Below are 13470 nucleotides of genomic sequence, written 5' to 3'. Positions count from 1 at the left end.
GGATATATCTGGTGGTCTTTCTCTTCATGGCTCAGCAACATAATGCCAGGATATATCTGGTCGTATTTCTCTTCATGGCTCAGCAACATAATGCCAGGATATATCTGGTGGTCTTTCTCTTCATGGCTCAGCAACATAATGCTAGTATATCTGGTGGTCTTTCTCTTCATGGCTCAGCAACATAATGCCAGGATATATCTGGTGGTCTTTCTCTTCATGGCTCAGCAACATAATGCCAGGATATATCTGGTCGTATTTCTCTTCATGGCTCAGCAACATAATGCCAGGATATATCTGGTGGTCTTTCTCTTCATGGCCCGGCCACATAATGCCAGGATATATCTGGTGGTCTTTCTCTTCATGGCTCAGCAACATAATGCCAGGATATATCTGGTGGTCTTTCTCTTCATGGCTCAGCAACATAATGCCAGGATATATCTGGTCGTATTTCTCTTCATGGCTCAGCAACATAATGCTAGTATATCTGGTGGTCTTTCTGGAAAAGGACCAGTGTATATCGTGGTAGAAAAGGCCATTTAAATGCATGTATTGGCTATATATTTAGAATAGGTGTCTCAAATATATTTTTAGCTCACCCCTACATAACCCATCGAAGTCGGCACAATTTCATCAAGTTCTTTGTCTACATAATGAAACATTTTATTTTACCCTCCCCTTACTTCATAGCACTCAAATCACATGTTTGATGAACACAATCATTAGCCCTCTGGTGCAGAAAAGAGGATGAATTACCACACGTTTTATCTCCATGTGAAAATGTTCTCAAATCTTCATCTTCTACAGTATTTCATTAAGATTTCAATGAAGCCAGTTTTTAACAGATCATTGAAATACATTTCCTCCCACTACATTTCTCGACTACTTCACGCACACGCACACGCACACGCACACGCACACGCACGCACGCACGCACGCACGCACGCACGCACGCACGCACGCACACACACACGCACACACACACACACACACACACACACACACACACACACACACACACACACACACACACACACACACTTCCATTGTTCTCTTGTTAACAGAGAGGAGGGGAGATTCTACTTAAATCAGTGGGTAGACTATGTACAGTGGGGCAAAAAAGTATTTAGTCAGCCACCAATTGTGCAAGTTCTCCCACTTAAAAAGATGAGAGAGGCCTATAATTTTCATAATAGGTACACTTCAACTATGACAGACAAAATGAGAACAAAGAAATCCAGAAAATCACCTTGTAGGATTTTTAATGAATTTATTTGCAAATTATGGTGGAAAATAAGTATTTGGTCACCTACAAACAAACAAGATATCTGGCTCTCACAGACCTGTAACTTCTTCTTTAAGAGGCTCCTCTGTCCTCCACTCGTTACCTGTATTAGTGGCACCTGTTTGAACTTGTTATCAATATAAAAGACACCTGTCCACAACCTCAAACAGTCACACTCCAAACTCCACTATGGCCAAGACCAAAGAGCTGTCAAAGGACAACAGAAACAAAATTGTAGACCTGCACCAGGCTGGGAAGACTGAATCTGCAATAGGTAAGCAGCTTGGTTTGAAGAAATCAACTGTGGGAGCAATTATTAGGAAATGGAAGACATACAAAACCACTGATAATCTCCCTCGATCTGGGGCTCCACGCAAGATCTCACCCCGTGGGGTCAAAATGAACACAAGAAAGGTGAGCAAAAATCCCAGAACCACACGGGGGGACCTAGTGAATGACCTGCAGAGAGCTGGGACCAAAGTAACAAAGCCTACCATCAGCAAGGGCATTGAAGATGAAATGTAGCTGGGTCTTTCAGCATGACAATGATCCCAGACACACCGCCCGGGCAACGAAGGAGTGGCTTCGTAAGAAGCATTTCAAGGTCCTGGAGTGGCCTAGCCAGTCTCCAGATCTCAACCCCATAGAAAATCTTTGGAGTGAGTTGAAAGTCCGTGTTGCCCAGCAACTGCCCCAAAACATCACTGCTCTAGAGGAGATCTGCATGGAGGAATGGGCCAAAATACCAGCAACAGTGTGTGAAAACCTTGTGAAGACTTACAGAAAACGTTTGACCTCTGTCATTGCCAACAAAGGGTATATAACAAAGTATTGAGAAACTTTTGTTATTGACCAAATACTTATTTTCCACCATAATTTGCAAATGAATTCATAAAAAATCCTACAATGTGATTTTCTGGATTTTTTTTCTCATTTTGTCTGTCATAGTTGAAGTGTACCTATGATGAAAATTACAGGCCTCTCTCATCTTTTTAAGTGGGAGAACTTGCACAATTGGTGGCTGACCACTGTATGTGACTACGTGCTACAATATGGCAGCTAATTGTGTGAGAGTGGCAGATGTGCAAAAACCACGGTCACCTATTCAAAAGCTCTTCATTAAGAACAGTTGTAGGAATGAATGAGTTGAGGATATACATAGACATTACACACAGTTATTGATTTCCATGCATGTTGTGTGGTGAAAGCCTTGGGTTCACTACATGCAGGTCAACACGGTGCCTGCAGGGTCTGGGTTCTCCCCAGTGTTTTGTACTGATCTAAGTCTCTAACACGCTCATTTCCCAATCTATCAGGTCGAATCACTGGCTAATTGAAGGGCTGCTGGAAGGTCACATCCATGTCCAGCAATTAGAGATGTACTAATGAATGGTGGTAGATGCACTTTCATCATTAGTCAGGGGGCTGGTTCTGTCAGGGGGCTGACTCGTGTCATGCCTCTTAATTGATAGATTTAGGAGATTTTATGAATGAATATCTGGGCTCATCCACTGAGCCTCAGGGTTATGAACCTGAACCTCTGTCTATGTCTGGGCTCAACCACTGAGCCTCAGGGTTATGAACCTGAACCGCTGTTTATGTCTGGGCTCAACCACTGAGCCTCAGGGTTATGAATCTGAACTGCTGTTTGTCTGGGCTCAACCATTGAGCCTCAGGGTTATGAACATGAACCGCTGTCTGTCTGGGCTCAACCACTGAGCCTCAAGGTTATGAACATGAGCCACTATCCGTCTGGACTCAACCATTGAGCCTCAGGGTTATGAACATGAACCGCTGTCTGTCTGGGCTCAACTACCGAGCCTCAGGGTTATGAACATGAATCGCTGTCTGTCTGGGCTCAACCACTGAGCCTCAGGGTTATGAACTTAAACCACTATGTGTCTGGGCTCAACTACCGAGCCTCAGGGTTATGAACATGAATCGCTGTCTGTCTGGGCTCAACCACTGAGCCTCAGGGTTATGAACATGAACCGCTGTCTGTCTGGGCTCAAACACTGAGCCTCAGGGTTAGAAACATGAACCACTATCCGTCTGGACTCAACCATTGAGCCTCAGGGTTATGAACATGAATCGCTGTCTGTCTGGGCTCAACCACTGAGCCTTAGGGTTATGAACCTAAACCACTATGTGTCTGGGCTCAACTACCGAGCCTCAGGGTTATGAACATGAATCGCTGTCTGTCTGGGCTCAACCACTGAGCCTCAGGGTTATGAACCTAAACCACTATGTGTCTGGGCTCAACTACCGAGCCTCAGGGTTATGAACATGAATCGCTGTCTGTCTGGGCTCAACCACTGAGTCTCAGGGTTATGAACCTAAACCACTATGTGTCTGGGCTCAACTACCGAGCCTCAGGGTTATGAACATGAATCGCTGTCTGTCTGGGCTCAACCACTGAGCCTCAGGGTTATGAACCTAAACCACTATGTGTCTGGGCTCAACTACCGAGCCTCAGGGTTATGAACATGAATCGCTGTCTGTCTGGGCTCAACCACTGAGCCTCAGGGTTATGAACCTAAACCACTATGTGTCTGGGCTCAACTACCGAGCCTCAGGGTTATGAACATGAATCGCTGTCTGTCTGGGTTCAACCACTGAGCCTCAGGGTTATGAACCTAAACCACTATGTGTCTGGGCTCAACTACCGAGCCTCAGGGTTATGAACATGAATCGCTGTCTGTCTGGGTTCAACCACTGAGCCTCAGGGTTATGAACCTAAACCACTATGTGTCTGGGCTCAACCACCAAGCCTCAGGGTTATGAACATGAATCGCTGTCTGTCTGGGCTCAACCACTGAGCCTCAGGGTTATGAACATGAACCGCTGTCTGTCTGGGCTCAACCACTGAGCCTCAGGGTTATGAACATGAACCGCTGTCTATGTCTGGGCTCAACCACTGAGCCTCAGGGTTATGAACATGAACCGCTGTCTATGTCTGGGCTCAACCACTGAGCCTCAGGGTTATGAACATGAACCACTGTCTGTCTAGGCTCAACCACCAAGCCTCAGGGTTATAAACATGAACCACTGTCTGTCTAGGCTCAACCACCAAGCCTCAGGGTTATAAACATGAACCACTGTCTGTCTAGGCTCAACCACCAAGCCTCAGGGTTATAAACATGAACCACTGTCTGTCTAGGCTCAACCACTGAGCCTCAGGGTTATGAACATGAACCACTGTCTATGTCTGGGCTGAACCACCGCGCTTCAGGGTTATGAACATGAACCACTGACTATATCTGGGCTCAACCACTGAGCCTCAGGGTTATGAACCTGAACCACTGTCTTGTTGTCCCGCCCTCACGCCTCTCCTTTCTCTCTATTCAGCATCTCCCCTCTCTCTCTAATCAGCCTGTCAAGGGAGACGATGCGAAGCAGGAAGAAGTCAGACTACAGCCTTAACAAGGGCTCCAATGCTCCCATCCTGACCAACACAACCCTCAACGTGATTCGCCTGGTTGGTGAGTAATCATCTCCTCTCCTCTGTTCCTCTCCTCTCACCTCCCAGAAACATCCAAGACACTAAGTGATGACCGTGGTGACCCCTCTCCCGCAAGAGACCTCGATAACGGCACCAATTAACAAGCTCATCGCTCATTTAAGAATGTGAGGAACCAGGACCCTATTCCAAAGGCTACCTGGCGGTGTGACTGGCCTGTACCTGCCATCATTAGCCTGTCGTTATCTACGCCAAACCCCCGTGACCTTTCATTTCTTAAGTGGAATGTAACTGTCTGTTTGACGTCAATTGCGAGGTGTCGGTCCTCAACGTCAATTTTGCTTCCTACTCAAATCGCAACCCGTCTTTGATTTGATTTAATTGGAGAGGAAGAAATGTCATTATGATAAGTGAGGTAGTTAAGGCTCCGAGTTTGTGAAGAAATCTCTGTTTTTCACTCGTGTTTTTAACTGATTTGAATTTAATTACGTTTCTGAACAACATTCTAAATGACCAGCGCAGTTCACTTATAGTGTAGTAAATTAATTTTATTCAACTAACATTTATTTGTATTTTTTTGCATTTCAGATGTATAATAGTACCTGTATGATTTAAAACATAATAGGTCAAATATAACATGTACAGTCACTAGTCACAGGTGCTAACTGGTCTGTTTACTAAGGGAAGGGAAGGACCAAGTCACTTAATGTGGAAAAAATCCTCATCTGGATTTCTGTTTCAATAGTGCTCTGAAAAGTTAGATGACAGGGTTCTAGCATTCACAGAAAGAGAAAGTAAGAAAGTGCAAGTCTCAGCACAAAAAGTGGCTCTTTCATCAGCTCTGGTTCAATGGTAACCTTGTTACAGCCATGTGCTTTGTTGCTATTCATTTTATTACCTTTTTCTCAAATGAAATTCCATCCATTCAGAGTACATGTAAATGCGCCATTGGCTGGGCAAATATATTATTATAAATCACTATTCGATTATGATTGACTTAAAACATCTGAGATTACATTACTATGAGAGTCCTGGGATCTAATGTTTCCCCAGATACAATGTTGTCTGCTTTAGTTGGATATGATGAACAGTTGAGACCCTTTACATCCCAGGACATCTTATCGAGGTGAATGGAGAGTAAATCAGTTGTTTCATCACATCAGATACGTGCTTTCATTTGGTGCAGTGCTGATGTCAAACGTCATGTCCATTATTTGGCATCCTGATCACATTCATATCAGTCATGTTCTGTAAATCTCCCAGAGGATATTTGCTTCAAAGTTACATTCAAGCATTTGAATTTATCCCATTCAAATTCCCCAAAAAGATGACGCTAGGGTTTTGGAGTTTTAGATATGAAAGATCCAAACAGAATTTCCAAGTATCTAATATGCCAGGCTAGTAGTTTTTGAGATGAGCTTTTTTGAACCTTTCTGTTGATAACTGTTTAACTGATATCAATTGTTTTGTTATTTAATATCTCATATTATGTAATAGCATGTATTATGGTCCTTCTGTAGCTCAGTTGGTAGAGCATGGCGCTTGTAACGCCAGGGTAGTGGGTTCGAATCCCGGGACCACCCATACGTAGAATGTATGCACACATGACTGTAAGTCGCTTTGGATAAAAGCGTCTGCTAAATGGCATATATTATTATTATTATTATTATTATATTATTATTATAATATGTACAGTGCCTTGCGAAAGTATTCGGCCCCCTTGAACTTTGCGACCTTTTGCCACATTTCAGGCTTCAAACATAAAGATATAAAACTGCATTTTTTTGGGAAGAATCAACAACAAGTGGGACACAATCATGAAGTGGAACGACATTTATTGGATATTTCAAACTTTTTTAACAAATCAAAAACTGAAAAATTGGGCGTGCAAAATTATTCAGCCCCTTTACTTTCAGTGCAGCAAACTCTCTCCAGAAGTTCAGTGAGGATCTCTGAATGATCCAATGTTGACCTAAATGACTAATGATGATAAATACAATCCACCTGTGTGTAATCAAGTCTCCGTATAAATACACCTGCACTGTGATAGTCTCAGAGGTCCGTTAAAAGTGCAGAGAGCATCATGAAGAACAAGGAACACACCAGGCAGGTCTGAGATACTGTTGTGAAGAAGTTTAAAGCCGGATTTGGATACAAAAAGATTTCCCAAGCTTTAAACATCCCAAGGAGCACTCTGCAAGCGATAATATTGAAATGGAAGGAGTATCAGACCACTGCAAATCTACCAAGACCTGGCCGTCCCTCTAAACTTTCAGCTCATACAAGGAGAAGACTGATCAGAGATGCAGCCAAGAGGCCCATGATCACTCTGGATGAACTGCAGAGATATACAGCTGAGGTGGGACACTCTGTCCATAGGACAACAATCAGTCGTATATTGCACAAATCTGGCCTTTATGGAAGAGTGGCAAGAAGAAAGCCATTTCTTAAAGATATCCATAAAAAGTGTTGTTTAAAGTTTGCCACAAGCCACCTGGGAGACACACCAAACATGTGGAAGAAGGTGCTCTGGTCAGATGAAACCAAAATTGAACTTTTTGGCAACAATGCAAAACGTTATGTTTGGAGTAAAAGCAACACAGCTCATCACCCTGAATACACCATCCCCACTGTCAAACATGGTGGTGGCAGCATCATGGTTTGGGCCTGCTTTTCTTCAGCAGGGACAGGGAAGATGGTTAAAATTGATGGGAAGATGGATGGAGCCAAATACAGGACCATTCTGGAAGAAAACCTGATGGAGTCTGCAAAAGATCTGAGACTGGGACGGAGATTTGTGTTCCAACAAGACAATGATCCAAAACATAAAGCAAAATCTACAATGGAATGGTTCAAAAATAAACATATCCAAGTCTTAGAATGGCCAAGTCAAAGTCCAGACCTGAATCCAATCGAGAATCTGTGGAAAGAACTGAAAACTGCTGTTCACAAATGCTCTCCATCCAACCTCACTGAGCTCGAGCTGTTTTGAAATGAGGAATGGAAAAAATGTCAGTCTCTCGATGTGCAAAACTGATAGAGACATACCCCAAGCGACTTACAGCTGGAATCGCAGCAAAGGGTGGCGCTACAAAGTATTAACTTAAGGGGGCTGAATAATTTTGCACGCCCAATTTTTCAGTTTTTGATTTGTTAAAAAAGTTTGAAATATCCAATAAATGTCGTTCCACTTCATGATTGTGTCCGACTTGTTGTTGATTCTTCACAAAAAAATACAGTTTTATATCTTTATGTTTGAAGCCTGAAATGTGGCAAAAGGTCGCAAAGTTCAAGGGGGCCGAATACTTTCGCAAGGCACTGTATACCTTTGTAATATTTCCCATACAGGTTAAATGCATGCGGATGATGAACATTCTGAAGCCTATAGCCTTGGATGTCATCCGCTGTGTTCCCCTGCTATTTGATCACTACCTATATGCTGTCTACACCTTCTTCCGCCGCAACAATATGCTACAGAAAAATACTACAAAGCTATTTCAATGGAGATTATTCATTGACCATGCATTTTAGTCCAGGACTAGGCTTAATCTGTGTCCGGGAAACTGGCCCTGAGGGTCTTTTACACAACCACACATGATAGACCTGTTTTTGTATGTGACAGACTTGCATTATGTTCATTAGTGTCCCCAATGTGAATGTGTTCTATGTTTCTCAAATGTTATCTTATGTATTATTTACCACTCAATTATCTGTATGTGGTTACTGCTTCTGTGTTCCACCTCTTGTACACACATCACTCATTGGAAATTGTCAGTGGGGCTGAAGTTGAAATCACCTAAGATTGCTTTTCCCTTCTGTTGAGCCAATGTATTAGTGCTTATGGTGTTCAAATAGTGTTGGAATGAATGAGAGTGTCTTCAGAAAAAGTCACCCTCCTTGAAAACATTACATTGTTACAGATATTACAGATCTTTTCAGACTGTGGTCCTGTGTAGCTTTTCAGACTGTGGTCCTGTGTAGCTCAGTTGGTAGAGCATGGCGCTTGTAACGCCAGGGTAGTGGGTTCGATCCCCCGGGACCACCCATACGTAGAATGTATGCACACATGACTGTAAGTCGCTTTGGATAAAAGCGTCTGCTAAATGGCATTTTTTTTTTTTTTTTTTTTTTTAAGATAAGGGACACTGAAGTGCTAACTGGTCCGTTTATTAAGGAGATGATCGTGGACTTCAGGAAACAGCAGAGGGAGCAGCCCCCCTATCCACATCGACAGGACAGTAGTATCCACATCAACGGGACAGTAGTGGAGAAGGTGGAAAGTTTTATGTTCCTCGGGATACACATCACGGACAAACTGAAATGGTCCACCCACACAGAGAGTGTGGTGAAGGCGCAACGGTGCCTCTTCAACCTCAGGAGGCTGAAGAAATTTGGCTTGTCACCAAAAACACTGACAAACTTTTACAGATGCACAATCGAGAGCATCCTGTCGGGCTGTATGACCTGGTATGGTATGGCAACTGCTCAGCCCACAACCTTAAGACTCTCCAGAGGGTAGTGAGGTCTGCACAACGCATCACCGGAGGCAAACTACCTGGCCTCCAGGACACCTACAGCACCCGATGTCACAGGAAGGCCATAAAGATCATCAAGGACAAGAACCACCCAAGCCACTAGCTGTTCACCCCGCTATCATCCAGAAGCAGAGGTCAGTACAGGTGCATCAAAGCAGGGACCGAGAGACTGAAAAACAGATTCTATCTCAAGGCCATCACACTGTTAAACAGCTACCACTAACATTGAGTGACTGCTGCCAACATACTGACTCAAATCTCTAGCCACTTTAATAATTAAACATTGGATGTAATAAAAGTATCACTAGTCATTTTAAACAATGCCATTTTATATGATGTTTACATACTCTACATTACGCATCTCATATGTATATACTGTATTCTATACCATCTACTGCATCTTGTCTATGCTGTTTGGCCATCGCTCAATCATATATTTATATGTACATATTGTTAGATTACTTGTTAGATATTAGTGCATGGTCAGAACTAGAAGCAAAAGCATTTCGCTACACTCGCATTAACATCTGCTAACCATGTGTATGTGACCAATAAAATTTGATTTGATTTAAGGGAAGGGACACAGGTGCTAACTGGTCTGTTTACTAAGGGAAGGGAAGGGGACACTGAGATGCTAACTGGTCTGTTTACTAAGGGAAGGGAAGGGACACTGAGGTGCTAACTGGTCTGTTTACTAAGGGAAGGGAAGGGGACACTGAGGTGCTAACTGGTCTGTTTACTAAGGGAAGGGGACACTGAGGTGCTAACTGGTCTGTTTACTAAGGGAAGGGGACACTGAGGTGCTAACTGGTCTGTTTACTAAGGGAAGGGGGGACACTGAGGTGCTAACTGGTCTGTTTACTAAGGGAAGGGGACACTGAGGTGCTAACTGGTCTGTTTACTAAGGGAAGGGGACACTGAGGTGCTAACTGGTCTGTTTACTAAGGGAAGGGAAGGGACACAGGTGCTAACTGGTCTGTTTACTAAGGGAAGGGAAGGGGACACTGAGGTGCTAACTGGTCTGTTTACTAAGGGAAGGGAAGGGGACACTGAGGTGCTAACTGGTCTGTTTACTAAGGGAAGGGAGGGGACACTGAGGTGCTAACTGGTCTGTTTACGAAGGGAAGGGACACTGAGGTGCTAACTGGTCTGTTTACTAAGGGAAGGGACACTGAGGTGCTAACTGGTCTGTTTACTAAGGGAAGGGAAGGGGACACTGAGGTGCTAACTGGTCTATTTACTAAGGGAAGGGAAGGGACACTGAGGTGCTAACTGGTCTGTTTACTAAGGGAAGGGAAGGGGACACTGAGGTGCTAACTGGTCTGTTTACTAAGGGAAGGGAGGGGACACTGAGGTGCTAACTGGTCTGTTTACTAAGGGAAGGGACACTGAGGTGCTAACTGGTCTGTTTACTAAGGGAAGGGACACTGAGGTGCTAACTGGTCTGTTTACTAAGGGAAGGGACACTGAGGTGCTAACTGGTCTGTTTACTAAGGGAAGTGAAGGGGACACTGAGGTGCTAACTGGTCTGTTTACTAAGGGAAGGGAAGGGACACTGAGGTGCTAACTGGTCTATTTACTAAGGGAAGGGAAGGGGACACTGAGGTGCTAACTGGTCTATTTACTAAGGGAAGGGAATGGACACAGGTGCTAACTGGTCTGTTTACTAAGGGAAGGGAATGGACACAGGTGCTAACTGGTCTGTTTACTAAGGGAAGGGACACTGAGGTGCTAACTGGTCTGTTTACTAAGGGAAGGGACACTGAGGTGCTAACTGGTCTATTTACTAAGGGAAGGGACACTGAGGTGCTAACTGGTCTGTTTACTAAGAGAAGGGACACTGAGGTGCTAACTGGTCTGTTTACTAAGGGAAGGGAGGGGACACTGAGGTGCTAACTGGTCTGTTTACGAAGGGAAGGGACACTGAGGTGCTAACTGGTCTGTTTACTAAGTGAAGGGACACTGAGGTGCTAACTGGTCTATTTACTAAGGGAAGGGGACACTGAGGTGCTAACTGGTCTATTTACTAAGGGAAGGGAAGGGACACTGAGGTGCTAACTAGTCTGTTTACTAAGGGAAGGGGACACTGAGGTGCTAACTGGTCTGTTTACTAAGGGAAGGGACACTAAGGTGCTAACTGGCCTGTTTACTAAGGGAAGAGAAGGGACACTGAGGTGCTAACTGGTCTGTGTACTAAGGGAAGGGACACTGAGGTGCTAACTGGTATGTTTACTAAGGGAAGGGAAGGGGACACTGAGGTGCTAACTGGTCTGTTTACTAAGGGAAGGGACACTGAGGTGCTAACTGGTCTGTTTACTAAGGGAAGGGACACTGAGGTGCTAACTGGTCTATTTACTAAGGGAAGGGGACACTGAGGTGCTAACTGGTCTGTTTACTAAGGGAAGGGAATGGACACAGGTGCTAACTGGTCTGTTTACTAAGGGAAGGGACACTGAGGTGCTAACTGGTCTGTTTACTAAGGGAAGGGAGGGGACACTGAGGTGCTAACTGGTCTGTTTACGAAGGGAAGGGACACTGAGGTGCTAACTGGTCTATTTACTAAGGGAAGGGAAGGGGACCCTGAGGTGCTAACTGGTATATTTACTAAGGGAATGGAAGGGACACTGAGGTGCTAACTGGTCTATTTACTAAGGGAAGGGAAGGGACACTGAGGTGCTAACTGGTCTATTTACTAAGGGAAGGGAAGGGACACTGAAGTGCTAACTGGTCTGTTTACTAAGGGAAGGGAAGGGGACACTGAGGTGCTAACTGGTCTATTTACTAAGGGAAGGGGACACTGAGGTGCTAACTGGTCTGTTTACTAAGGGAAGGGAAGGGAACACTGAGGTGCTAACTGGTCTATTTACTAAGGGAAGGGAAGGGACACAGGTGCTAACTGGTCTGTTTACTAAGGGAAGGGACACTGAGGTGCTAACTAGTCTGTTTACGAAGGGAAGGGACACTAAGGTGCTAACAGGCCTGTTTACTAAGGGAAGAGAAGGGACACTGAGGTGCTAACTGGTCTGTGTACTAAGGGAAGGGACACTGAGGTGCTAACTGGTATGTTTACTAAGGGAAGGGACACTGAGGTGCTAACTGGTCTATTTACTAAGGGAAGGGACACTGAGGTGCTAACTGGTCTGTTTACTAAGAGAAGGGACACTGAGGTGCTAACTGGTCTGTTTACTAAGGGAAGGGAGGGGACACTGAGGTGCTAACTGGTCTGTTTACGAAGGGAAGGGACACTGAGGTGCTAACTGGTCTGTTTACTAAGTGAAGGGACACTGAGGTGCTAACTGGTCTATTTACTAAGGGAAGGGGACACTGAGGTGCTAACTGGTCTATTTACTAAGGGAAGGGAAGGGACACTGAGGTGCTAACTAGTCTGTTTACTAAGGGAAGGGAAGGGGACACTGAGGTGCTAACTGGTCTGTTTACTAAGGGAAGGGACACTAAGGTGCTAACTGGCCTGTTTACTAAGGGAAGAGAAGGGACACTGAGGTGCTAACTGGTCTGTGTACTAAGGGAAGGGACACTGAGGTGCTAACTGGTCTGTTTACTAAGGGAAGGGACACTGAGGTGCTAACTGGTCTATTTACTAAGGGAAGGGGACACTGAGGTGCTAACTGGTCTGTTTACTAAGGGAAGGGAACACTGAGGTGCTAACTGGTCTGTTTACTAAGGGAAGGGAGGGGACACTGAGGTGCTAACTGGTCTGTTTACGAAGGGAAGGGACACTGAGGTGCTAACTGGTCTGTTTACTAAGAGAAGGGACACTGAGGTGCTAACTGGTCTGTTTACTAAGGGAAGGGAGGGGACACTGAGGTGCTAACTGGTCTGTTTACGAAGGGAAGGGACACTGAGGTGCTAACTGGTCTGTTTACTAAGTGAAGGGACACTGAGGTGCTAACTGGTCTATTTACTAAGGGAAGGGGACACTGAGGTGCTAACTGGTCTATTTACTAAGGGAAGGGAAGGGACACTGAGGTGCTAACTAGTCTGTTTACTAAGGGAAGTTAAGGGAACACTGAGGTGCTAACTGGTCTATTTACTAAGGGAAGGGAAGGGACACAGGTGCTAACTGGTCTGTTTACTAAGGGAAGGGACACTGAGGTGCTAACTGGTCTGTTTACTAAGGGAAGGGGACACTGAGGTGCTAACTGGTCTGTTTACTAAGGGAAGGGAGGGGACAC

General features: G+C 44.7%; 1 pseudogene; it reads left to right on the top strand.

Annotated features, from left to right (window-relative positions):
- Positions 1–13470, top strand: part of LOC124012266 — a 307453-nt pseudogene that overhangs the window by 188416 nt on the left and 105567 nt on the right.

The sequence above is a fragment of the Oncorhynchus gorbuscha genome, linkage group LG24, assembly GCF_021184085.1.
Source record: "Oncorhynchus gorbuscha isolate QuinsamMale2020 ecotype Even-year linkage group LG24, OgorEven_v1.0, whole genome shotgun sequence".
Taxonomy (NCBI): domain Eukaryota; kingdom Metazoa; phylum Chordata; class Actinopteri; order Salmoniformes; family Salmonidae; genus Oncorhynchus; species Oncorhynchus gorbuscha.
This window is presented reverse-complemented; position numbering and strand designations above follow the sequence as displayed.